The following is a 13081-nucleotide window of genomic DNA, read 5'->3' on the forward strand; positions in this document are numbered from 1 at the left end:
AGGTTGTTTTTCTAATGTGAGAACTATTACCTGGATGCATGATTTGATTTAGAGCAAAAAAGCAGCCACATCCTGTGAGGCATAATAGATTTATCGAAGTAACTCCTTAATGCATTTTCTGGAGAGCATTCAAAAGCCCTATTGGATTTTTCACCCTCCCTCTTCTTTTGTGTTGTCTCTAGCATTCCCTACATAATTGCTCATGCTCATCCCTTCCTCTGTCTTGCTGTCCTCTGCTTCCCTTGTTGCTTCCATCTGGCAGTAAGGTTGAATCTAAAAATCATTGGATGACTACACGACAGCAAGGAAGTGTCAGTGGGGTATATGAGATAACAGTGGTCTTACTTTGCCCTGCCAATGATATATCTGATGCTATGTCAATCAGATCTTAACCTACAGTGCACTTGAGATTCAGTGCACAAAATACTGTACCTTCAGAAGAGAATACATTTAAATGTCTTCTTCAGTTTCAGTTTCCTTTTGCTTTTATTCATGTGACCGAATTTGTTGGGGTTTTTTTGTGAAGATAATTTTGATTATTTAACAATTCCAATGATTTTTAGACTGTATTGCTTTTAGTCGGGGAGGTAGTGACAATAGGCAACCAAGTTCAAGGTAGCAAAGCTGACAATCCAAAAAGTCCAATTGTAACAAAATGACAAGTCTGGACTGCCATGGTAATCCATTTTTATTGCCAGAGTGTCAAAATACCACAGTTTTTCAGAGCACAGCTGGTGTCTCAGAGATATGAACAAAGTGCCCTTTAGCAGTTGTTTCTTTGCTCACCTGGTTCAACAATATTGGAATCTGAGAGCAAATTGTCCTGTTTGACAGACTGGAAAAATCCACTTAAAGAGATAGGATGGGTGGCCATGACATAATACACTCAACTGCTTTCATGTAAGGTGAGCAATTCCATATTCAAACTTTTATAATTACTTTTAAGAGTAAAAAAAGTTTTGATTAATTTAAGGCGTCATAAAATTTGCATTAAATGTGATTATATTTGCTGCACTCAATTAAATAAATCTTTGTTACACAGAAACTTAAAATTACCCAAGTTTGTCAGCCACACTATCAGATAACGTCTGGATCTGAACCTGACAGATATATTACGCTGAAGTAAAGAACATATTTTGGTTTCATTTTTTTTTTCATTTTAAAACTTATACCATACTTTTATACCACAAAATATATTCTTCATTTGCTTCTTGCACTCCCTTCCTTTCCTTTTTTGGTGGTTTATTTATTTTGCTGACATTTTCTATGATAACATGGCTTAAGAACTGGTGTCGCTAAATGAAGGATAGGTGATTCTAAGTGACTTGAATGCAGTTACTTCAGGCTGTAAATGCCCTGCCTCATTATCATTACCCTTTCTTCAGGCATTAGACCTTTGTTGATTGCAACTGTTGTTATCTTGACCAGAACAACCTTGCAGAAGGTCTTAAGAGTGATAGTTTCCTAGTCAAATAAAGGTTAAATAAAAAACAAAACAAATAGGGACCATTTTAAACACTTAAAGATCATCTTTAATAAGGTCATTATATATTTTTTTAAACAATTTTTCAAAACACATTATAAACTGTCTTGTGTAACATATCTGTATGACCTTTTTAATGCTTTTACTTTTAGTCTTAGTAACGAACATGAATGTCTTGTTATTTAATCTTGTAATATTAATATTTTCACTAGTGCAAGTCATTACCAAGTATTCGCAGACTTGTTACCACCTTCCATGGAAACTGCTGGTGACTGGAGTAATCTTCTATCTACCGAAGCAATACTATTTTAACAGTAAAAAACACAAAAAACCTTCACCTTTGGAAATGTCACTGCATTCATGCTGAAGGTGGATTTGTCAAAGAATATTACATTTAAAGATATGTATATGAAATGCTAGGTGATGGTATTAATCTCAGGTTGAAGTAAACATAATGAATGAAATCCATGCAGGCTCTAACATATGATATAGTTGTAGAATGAGGGATATGTATAAAGATAAGAAATTACCTGTATAAAGCTGCTGTATTTGTGGATCTATTGACTGCATACAGAGTATAAAAAAAACATCTGGTATTGTTTTTGTTTTGTTTTTTTTAAACCCAGACACAGTAACACTATAAGCATTTAAGATCACTGGCTTTCCTTTAAGTTAAAACTGAAAATAGTGTTTTATGTTGCATATTTGTCCATATAAAAATCAATATTAAACTTTCATGCATAAATTATGACAACCTCAATCAGTATTTTTATTCATCTTTAGGCATGAAAAAAAGATTTTTTTACATTTTGAAACATTTTTTGTGTACTTACACTGGCTGAAAAGTGGGTGGCAGGGTATGGAGTGACACATCAGTGTCCAATGTAGTGTTTTATGTGCAAGTATACCATCAACACTGACACAAATACAAGAAAACAGCCTTTGAATAGCTGTCCACTGGGGTGACCACTACGCGTGAAAGGGTTAAGCAAGAACGAAAGAAATCTAATGAAAGTTATTGACTGGTTGAAAATATTAAAAATAGGTTTATACATGTGTTTACCATCATATTAAAAAAGTAAATAAACAAATTACACTTAAAAGCAGAATTTTAGGATTCACTTTGAAATCTGATTTGGAACCGCAAAGCAGCAGAGATGGAGAGAGGGAGAGAGGCTTGATAGTGGTGAATGTTTTGGAATGCAACAATAATTCATTAAGTGCTAAAAAAAAATCATGTGGCCAGCCACAAAATGAATAATAGCTGTTACCCAAGACACACTATGGCCTGCAAGTGCCTTGGCTATGTGTTAATAATTTAATAAAGAAATGAGACTTCATATCAGCCTTCAAAATGCCCACCCGTGAGAAATGAGATGCTTCTTGTTTGTTGTGATTTTGATGTAATGGCAAAAGTTCTTTTTTTGTGTATCACATCATAATCTTCATAACGGACTATGTATTTGTTTGTGTAGGTGTGTGAACTAATTCTTATATTATATAATAGCCTCAACAGATGTAAAAGGGAAGACTAAAAAAATAAACAGGGGACTAAAATGTCACCTTTACTCCAAATGAAACAAATCATAACTTCTAAACTAATTTCATTTACTGTAGCAACAGCATGTCTGCTTTGAAATTTTAGAAAGGGTAGAACAACAATTTGTAATAGCTGGAAAATGAATAATCATTTACTAATTTGTTAATTAATTTAACTGTAAACTTGCAAGTGGCTTTCTTTTAACTCAAGAAAAATATTTGCAATAAACACTTGAATGAATGTAGAAGTTAGTGTACATACAACAAAAGGTTAATGAGACATTGACTTGTTTTATCTGTTTCGAATATTTAGGAATTCCAAAGATACAGATACAAATGTGTTTTATACGCGAACCACATATTTTCTGCTTTTTAATTTGTGTCGTATTTCATCCCAAGATGGTTCATATCCAGCCAAATCAGGCAAGTGATTCAAGCTACAAATCCCAAGAGTGCACAAAAGTGAACTTCAGGGTCAGTGGGTCAGTTAGCTTGTAGTAATTTCATTAAACTGCTGTATTTGTATGTGTGATATTTCATGCATAGCTGAATCACAATAAATAGAAAAAGGCCTAAAAATATTTTATCAGTACCTTAGATGATTCTTTTTTTTCTGTGATAGTGGTTGCCCATTTGACACAACAATCACACTCTGTTTGATAAAGATATACAGTTCTGTCTTTGTTTTGTTTCATCCTGACATCCGTGTCCCTCACTTCCTGCTTTCATTCAGGCAAAATGTCAGAACCTCCCGGGTGAGGGGAGACATTTCATGGTTTTGAACAGGTCTTTTTGCCATTCTGCTCCACATTTGCCTTTCCTCCAGCCAAGTGAGTCAGATTTGCACACTAAAGAAAGAAGACAGAGTGATATATTTTTCTGGCCTATAGAGAGACAGAACAGACACATAAGCTCTCTATTCAGTATCAGATTACTCTATTAGGTATGTCATGCAGGCTTTGTATTCCTTTGTTTGAGGAACGCTTCTCAGGTGTGAAGAAAAAGTTGTACACATTTGTTTGTAAGTGTGAATGAGATTATGTAGTTGACTGGCTTCTTTCAACAGACAGGCAGAAAACCAACCATATATCGCAACACCTCCCCCTGCTGGATCTACTGCAGTGAAATGAGCAGATGAATAATGAAGGGGCTGTCTCTCTGTTTCTGCATATCTCACAGCTTCTCTCGCTGTCTTATCGACTGAACTTTTCCCTCGTTTTCATAGCCCGATATTGTATATGTATGTGTGTATGTATCTATTTATCTACTTGGTGGGTGGGATCAAATGAACACAATGAAGTGCAACATCATTAGCAGCATCTCTGTGATACAAACACACACAAGCATGCACACACACACACACACACCCTCAAATGAATGATTTCAAAAATGATTCATTAAAGATTATAAAATATGTGGAAGACTGACCACAAGTCTGGACAGCATGCCCACATGAAGTGCAGCCTGCAAGGTTTTTTTTGCATGAACGCACTCATGTAATATGGAATTGTTGCTCCAAAACAACAGTATTACATCTGGATTGATTAATCTTGAGGTTTTCTCTATGGTGGTTTAAAAAAGAAATTAGATGCAGTAATGACATAGCACCGTATTGCTTATATCTTAAGTCTGCTATCTTTACCATTGTGATGAATTGAATATGGTAAATTATTTCATTTACAATGCACACTATTAGATTGGTTTATTTCATTTTCATGGCTTTAATAGACAGACCAAATACTATTTCAGTTCATTCAATTCTATTCAGTTTTATTTATAAAGTGCCAAATAACAATAACAGTTGCCTCAAGGCACTTTATGTTGTAACATAAACCCCAAAATAATACAGAGACTAAAACTGTACAACTCCCTATGAACAAGCACTTTGGTGACAGTGGGAAGGAAAACTCCCTTTTAACAGGAAGAATCAGGCTCAGGGAGGGGCATCCATCTGCCACAACCAGTTAGGGGTGAGGGAAGGGAGACAGGACCAACACGTGCTGTGGAAGAGAGCCAGAGATTAATAATAATACTGCACTGAATGTACTGAACATTTAGTACTAAAATATTGGTCTTGGACTGCACTGGACTCCACAGATTCAAGTTAGATTTACATTATAACCGTATGAGCACTATTATGAAATGAAAACAAGGGATATGCTGACAAATGCCATACAAACAGTAATCCCTGATTTTATTGAAATATAAGATGACCTTGTGTTAATTGTTTGGAGAGAAGGATTTAACCAAAATAGGTGGTGTTACATTCGTACCCTATGACTAAAGTATTTTCCTTATCAAATCTCATGTTAAGTTGTGTCAAGTAATGCCCGATTCAATCAGACAATATTTTTGTTTGGTAAGAGAGTGTCAGTGTAGCTTACTGTACACCCTAAATGTGGCCATTACTTTACAGAGACACATGAAAGATTATACATCATCTACCAATCAGACCAACCTGGTAACTTCTGATGGATGCTTTAGAATTCCATTAGGAGGTTATGTGAGTTATATGTCGATTCAGTCTGTGCTGTCAATCAAATCGTGATTTATAGTTACACAAACAGCAGTATGTGTTGCCTATAATAAACAAGAAAATCTTACAAGTGAAATGGAAGAGGTGCAATTTGTCTTTTTCAAGTATTTTCCCTTTTCCCCCCCTCACCACTGCATGATATAGCTTAACTATAAAGTATCTCACAATGCGCTTCCTTGGTAACACATTAGCTTGTAGGTTCGTCATCCTGTAGGTTCTTTATTAATTTATGTTTAAAGGCTGAAAGGCTAATAGAAGGCTAACAAACGACTGCCCTGCAGAGGAAGTTAAATGTTTTACTTCTACTCCAATATATTTAATGTTACATCTGTATTATGCAATAACTTTCATAGTGCACAAAAATATTTATAAGAAGAAACTGTGATGAGAGGGAAAAAAAGAACATTTAAGTTGCTAGTTTTCTTTCAAACATAGCATGTCATTGTACAATGCTGTGATTCAACTGCAATGTTTGGTCGAAGGAAAGTCAGAGTCACTGCCTTAAGAACTACACACTGAAAAAAAGGGACTGGCCATCTCTTGGATTTATGTAAGCATCTTGCATGTATTTAACACAATTGCCTCATGTTTTAAAGTTAAATGTAACTATATAGTGTAAAAACTACATGATATGCAGAAAGGGTGTATTAAATTGTTCATATCATGTTCAGGTGAAGTAAGTCAATAAGATAGCAACGTTAAATCTCGTGAAACCACGCGTGATTTCATCTCGCGGGCTTTGGATCGTGGTTTAAAAAAGGCATCCATCTCAGTCAAGTCGAGCAGCCAACTCTACGTTTTTGGTATGTCTTGATTTTTTGAATTAATATTTACCATATTTCAGACAAATGTAGTTAAACGTCTAGAGTGTCGCCATGTAACATGCTAAAAAAGAGCCGTTAGCTTATTTGCTGTTTTATCTGTTGTCAAAGAATTGGCGCTTTTTCATTTGAATTTGTCTTTGGCACAAGAGCCGTAATATCACATTAAACCTAATTACGAGGCACTCATAACATAATTTGGTTTTCTGTGTGAATAGATTTGCCAACTGACTCTTCAGTTACATTGTGTATTTACTGCACCATGGTGTTAGTGAGATTTTGGACATTGAACAGCTTTAGCTAATATCATCAGCGGCATTATGCTAGCTTACATCCCTACCCCTCCTGGCCTCACCTGCTGTCCTTTTGTTTTTGTTTTTGTTTTTGTTTTTTTTGCTGCACATTGAGAGACGACCTCTATTCTGCATTTCACCAGGAGTCAGCTGATGGATTGTGGGTTCAAGGTGTTATGGTAAGAAAGTATATTCTATTTTCGTTTCTGTAACTTAATTATAATGGGTTTTTTATAATTATTAGGTGCATGCATACTCACCCTATTAATACAACTGAGAAATCCAAAATCTGCCATAGGTTTAACTTATACCTGTATGTATTGCCAGAAAGGTGATTACTGGACTCGCATTAATGCACACTTGAACTGAAATGAGGTTGTAACTTGTGGGTTGTTGAGTTGCAAATCAGAAACAAACATCTTTGGATTTTTTTTTAATCCCATAAGATCTGGAAACACAGTTTTTATTCAACAAAACATTACTGATTAACCAAGCACAGTGCCTGCTGTTATTTCAAAATAATTTTATGTCATTTCAGATAAAATGCAGCATTCCAGTGCATCCCAACCATGCCTTTACAGTCAAGGTTTCTGACGGAGCTGAGTTTCTCTCTGACAGTCTGCTGAAAGTGTTTGCAAAGTGATCGGGGGAACAGGGCACAAAGCTAAAGGATGTAGCTGCCATAATGACAGTAAGAACTTTAAAATTCTTTAACTACAAAGTGTATATGTATTGCATTAGGTCAGTAAAATTTTTATGCTACATCCATTGAAACAGTCAACTATTACCTGTGAGTAATGATTCCACTAAAAGGATGCCATAATTTTCGTCATGCATTTACTGGCCCACTGAGAAAAAATTATCTTTTTTTAAAAATAAATGTTCTGGAAACTATATATCCATAAAGTTGATGTCAAACAGGAACTTTTGATATTGCTTTGTAGATGCTGGTGTTGCATGTTGACTGGTTTAAAAAGTCAAGAGTTTTTGTCTGGGATCATTTTCTTCTGTGCTACTGAAAAGTTCACAAATCTCTGTTTTCTTTGTTATAATAGTCAAGGATGACATTAATGCTCGGAGTCCCTCATCAAAGTGCTCCGCATCTGTGTGAAAGACAATTGCAACATCTTGGTGCAGGAGTTCATGGTGAGTGTTTTATGAGTAGATTGTGGATTTGCAACCTTTAAAAATGCATTTAGTTATCCACTTGATCCTCATTGGACTGGTTAGGACCAGTAGTCCTCTTTAATAATTTGAAGTTCACATGAGGCCTGGTAGTGAACTCGGCCGCCGGCCCTTGAGGCCCCACCCCCACCCCTGTATTAGGGGTCACATCAGTGTGAAAAAACTTTAAATTTGTCATTCTAATGAACAAAGGAAAATCCCACCAGTATTTACATTAGCTTTTGTTTGAAAAAAAAAAAAAAAGACCAACTGACCAACAGCTAACCAAATTGTGGGGCTGAAAGTCTAAATTCTAACATCTTCTGAGTGACATAGCCTGGATTTCTGATGGGCCGGTGTCTTTCTAACAAAAACTAATGTAAAGCATTTGAAATTATTATGTTTTTCACCCTCTCTTAGAAACTCTGTTAGACCATGAATGGCAGCATGGCAGGCCACTCTTTGGCTATAGCTATTTACTATGTTGCTTGCATTGGTTTAAATTACTCTAACATTAGAACTGGTAGATTCAAAAGAGATGAGTTTAAAAAGGAATCTTAAAGAAATGTTTTGTGTTTAACCAGGACTTGCCTGAGGCCACTGCACAGATTGAGAAAACCACAATGAACATCTGTCTCCAGAGATGCGCCAGGCAATGACTTTTCTGATGTTGTTCTTCAAGATCTGGATAACGTGACCTTTGCAGTAGCCATGCTGTTTGGACCTTTTTTATTCCTTCAACATGAGTTACCCATCACAACTCTGCTACACTTTTGAGGTGATTCAATGGGTGGTAATGGAGTTGGATGCAACTCAGCTCTCAAGAAAAGCTCACAACTAAGACAAAACTGCTCCTGCAACGAAGCTCACTGTTATGCATGTGAGGTGACCAGCTCTAGGTGAGAGGACATTTAACACTTAGACCCCCGGAGAGCAGTCTCACACTTGTTCTGCTGCATTTTTGAAGCTCAATTCCAGGAACGGATCGCAGGGTTCATTTTTATATACTCTGCAACTGCCATGAGGACGAGCTGTTTTTTGTTGTTGTTTGTTTTTCCTTTTGCTCTGTACAAGTTCTCTGTCTGTTTGGCAGCATTTTTAAATTTCTCTTTGTATTTTTTCTTTCTTTTACTAGTGAAGAGATGTAGCGTGAACAGTTATACAGTCTAAATATCCCATATGGGTCGTGTGAAATGGTATTTTCAGTTTCATTCAGTTGAAGTAAAGAACGTTGAATATTTCTAAGTGTGCTGTTTTGAACCAAGATGTCACAGTATGATCAGTGCTGTAATTTTTGACAGTCACTGTATCAATGTTATTTTTGCGTCTCTTGAATAAAGTTTTTGACCTGCAAGTGCTAATTTCTTTAGTTATTGGGGTAAAATGGGTAGTGTTAATAGGAAGGTGTTTGCCAATTCAGTAACCTAATTTAATGTTAATGGAAACTAACATTACCTCAAATTGTTTAGTTATAATTGTTGTTTAACTGAATCTTGATGTCAGAGGCCTTAAATAGAATGTTTTGTATTGTTCTTTCCCAACATTTTTCAAAAGAAACAGTCTAATTTCTTTGCTGCGATTGATTCCAGAGAACACGGAAGAACTGACATTATTTAACTGTTGATTTATATAGATTCAGTAGAGGAGTAATGTCAGTTTAATTCTTTACCTACTGCAGTGAAATTAGACATGTTGTTTTGAAAGGTTACTGGTGGATGCCAGCAACCATCTTGGAAGAGAACAATACAATCTGTTATAAGGCCTCCATTTGAAAATTGTGTATTTGATACTAGAATATAATAGCAAAATGTAATTTGAAGATAACATGTAGTATTTAAGTGACCAAGTAGTATTGGGTAAAAGTTATTGAATCGTGTTGGGATAACGTGAGAAAATTGTGAAGGATTAAAATATTCCAAGAGCTCAAATTACTTCATCAAAACATGTTTAAGTCACATTTTATCAACACAAATTGCACAGGTTTATTGAACATGAATAAATTGTGTTAATTTAACTCAATGGTTTAAGTTGCTGCCAAAGCAAAACATCTGTGTGCAACAAATGTCCACCATTGAATTAAGTAAATCCAACAACATATTTTTTTCAGTGCAGAGCTTCTCAGAGATAAACATGGTAACAGCTGCTTTTGACAATGAACATCCAGAAGGCTTTGAAGTTAGTGGGGAAATTGGGAAGGATAGGAGGAGACAGAAAGAAAGAACAAGGGAAAGGGAGGTTAAAAGAACATGGCAAGAGAAGAAGGAATACAAGTGATTCCTTCAGAATCCCCAAAGGGTGAAGAAGTGGTCAAGCTGAACAGGGTACAAGACAAAGAAGAACTGAAACAAGGTGATACTGCTGACCATAAATATGGGTTTGCTCTGTGATTTATAGGAGTAAACAGGATATCAGCACAGCTTTATGCTGGACACACACAAACACATGAATATGAACACTAGCATATGCACATAAAGCACATCTTTACCAGTCTGAAACAGAGAAATATCATACCTTTAAACTGACCAAGGTGAAGCTAAAAATTTATAGGTTGAGTTTGTTGGCAGTGTGAATGGGAGTATTAATAGGTGTCTGTCTCTCTGTGCACTGTGATAGACTGACAGCCTAGCCAGGGTGCACCTTTCCTCTTTCCACATGAAAGCTGGGTAAGTCGTAGCCCCTCGCAGGCCTGGATAAACAGTTAAGTAATGAATGGATGGATGCATGGATGGATGGATGGATGGATGATTAGTCAGCTTTATGTACCTTTGAGCAAGTGTGCATACAGCCAGTGCTCAACAAGCCTTCTGGGTGTGGTGCTTCAGCTGCATTGTATCTATATTGCCAAATAGAGGTTACATTATTACAGCTTTACATTATGACAGCTGGCAGCATATACATTCTGATAAAACCCTGTAAAGAAAGTAATTTCCAAGCAAAAGTACTTCCAAATTGCCCATATTGTCCACACTGGATCCAAGGATATTTATGCTATGACCTTCAAGAATTAGGCAGTGTTCATCGACTGTGTACCCTACTAGCTTACAGCAGCAAAACTGAAGCCAGAGCCATTGTTTGGAAGAAAAGAATTTAATAACCGCAAACAGGCTGAATTTGCTCCACATAAATCCAGTTGTATTGCTATAAACAATGGATTATATCCTGCTGATATGGTGACTGAATACTGAAGTATCACCTTCTTGCTGTACAAACTCAGAAGAGAATAGCAAGTAGAATGTCTACAGATAACTTGTCATGAGTGTTTCTCATTACTTGCTGCGAAAAATGTCTTTTCATGAAAACAAAACTAAATACGGTTTAACTGGGTTGAAAATAAACAAACAAAAAACAAACAAGGGCGCTCTATGTGCCTCTGCATGTCTGTGACTCTTATGAATGGGTGAGTTTGAAATAGCATTTCCAGAAGTAGTCGGGAAATAATTCCACATGAAAGCCCTCACTAGCAATTTAATAGAATAGGATGCATTTGATGATGTAAGCCAAATAAATTAGTCTTCTGTTGTCTGGAATTAAATATAACCATGAATTGCAACAAGCTTAAGACCTCTCTTGATTTAGGATGCTTGGCCGGCAAGTGAAAAGCCCATAAATGTAATCGAATGATGGTAAAACAGCAACTTTTAATTATATTACATAACTGCCATTATATAAGGCAACACTGCAGATAAATTGAATGTATATACGACATAAAAAGGAAAGTGTTTTTTGACATTTTAAAGACTAGTAAACGTATTTAGGTTTGGCAGAAAAGGTGTTATTTATGATTAGGAAAAAGCATGTCTCCACCCCAGCAGATTTCAATAAGTCAATAAAGAAATCAAAGAATAAAGAGGTAACGTTTTCGGGAGACAGGCTTAATATCATTGTAGCCACTGGCTAGAATTATACAATACTTTATACAAGAAAATCCCATTTTTTATTCAGATTTATATTTCCCTATAGTTTTGTATTCAATACTGTACAAGTGGTTTTATATTCTGCATACTTTCTGTACACTGCATCCCTGCTGCATCTGTTCCTATTCCTGCAGAAGCTCCAAGTTCTTATGTGCCCTTCTATCAGCTCAATGTCATTTTCCCCCTCTTTTATGCACATCTTTTTCTGTCTGTTGCCTTCTTTCATATCACTGTAGTCCCTTCCACAAATTCCCAACTTTTTCCACTTCGATTTTCTCAGTAATTACTCTTGTTTTTTTCATTTGTCTTCCATCTATTTTTTCCCCCTTTCTCTCATATCCTATATTTTTCTCTGACTTACTCTGTCTCTTGACCCTCACTTACTCTTGTTGATCATCTCTTCCTTTTAATCTATCTTTTTAAATGCCCTTCTGCAACCTCTCCTTCTCCCATGCTACACCGCTCCTCCTCTTATTTCAGTTACTTGTGCTGTCTGCCCACTGTACCTCATTTCAGTCTTGGCAAAAGTTGACTTCTTCTGCAGAGGAACAAGCAAAAAGCCTTCAAAACAATAAGGAACACGATGAGAGGGAAAATAAACATATAAACAGAATCCACGGCTTCGTATCTAGTTTATCAAAGTACATTTAAATGTGAATGAGATAAAGGACAAAGGCCTTTGTGCTGTGATGCAAGTTGGAAAAAAAATGACAGTATGATGATGACATAATAATTGCCTGAAGAATAGTCCCATTCTTATCCCTACCATCAACCAGTCTGTCTTCTGGGCTGACAAGTCTTGCCTTCAGCTGCTTCCATGATCATTATCTGATGCCCAGTGTACTGCAGCATTCAACCAAGACTTAAAAGCTCATTCACAAAGGTGGCTGTGCAAATCTTACATGACTAACATTATTCGCTTTTCAAAAGAACAGCTTGTAGGCTAAGGTCTGCATTGCGCCGCTTCCACAAGTAGGTATGGTCAAGGGCAGTTGTTTTTGGGCAACATTATAACTGTAAATGTTAATATCTCCCAACAGGAGCTTATTTTATAATACTGAAATATGATCCTAAAACTTGTCTGTGGGGTTGTTTTGTGTTTTCAGAATTTTATGGAAATCTCATACAGATCAATAGTATTCACCTGAAAACAGTGCTACCGTCTACGGAGGCTAAAATGAAAAAGCACAGTTCTTGTGCTTAATTTGAGGTTGAATATCACTGGCGCAGTCCGTAGTTCTGAAAGTTAAAAAAGTATTTCATACATGTATTATGCTTATGTCATACATTTTACATTTCCTCACGGAAATAAGAAAGCCTCTATTGATCAA

The 13081-nt window shown here is 36.1% G+C and overlaps 1 long non-coding RNA gene across 3 annotated transcripts; it reads left to right on the forward strand.

Moving 5' to 3' along the window:
* Positions 1–6073: 6073 nt before the first annotated feature.
* LOC308387494 lies at positions 6074–9831 on the forward strand. 3 transcript variants are annotated; one of them, XR_013969956.1, is made up of 5 exons: positions 6074–6108; positions 6230–6851; positions 7211–7363; positions 7728–7818; positions 8421–9831. It is a non-coding gene; the product is annotated as an uncharacterized lncRNA (long non-coding RNA). The 3 variants fall into 3 exon arrangements; XR_013969958.1 differs by having other exon boundaries at positions 6080–6361; positions 6788–6851; XR_013969957.1 differs by having other exon boundaries at positions 6080–6851.
* Positions 9832–13081: the final 3250 nt, after the last annotated feature.

Source organism: Rhamphochromis sp. 'chilingali' (genome assembly GCF_963969265.1).
Source record: "Rhamphochromis sp. 'chilingali' genome assembly, chromosome: 19".
In the NCBI taxonomy this organism is placed as follows: domain Eukaryota; kingdom Metazoa; phylum Chordata; class Actinopteri; order Cichliformes; family Cichlidae; genus Rhamphochromis; species Rhamphochromis sp. 'chilingali'.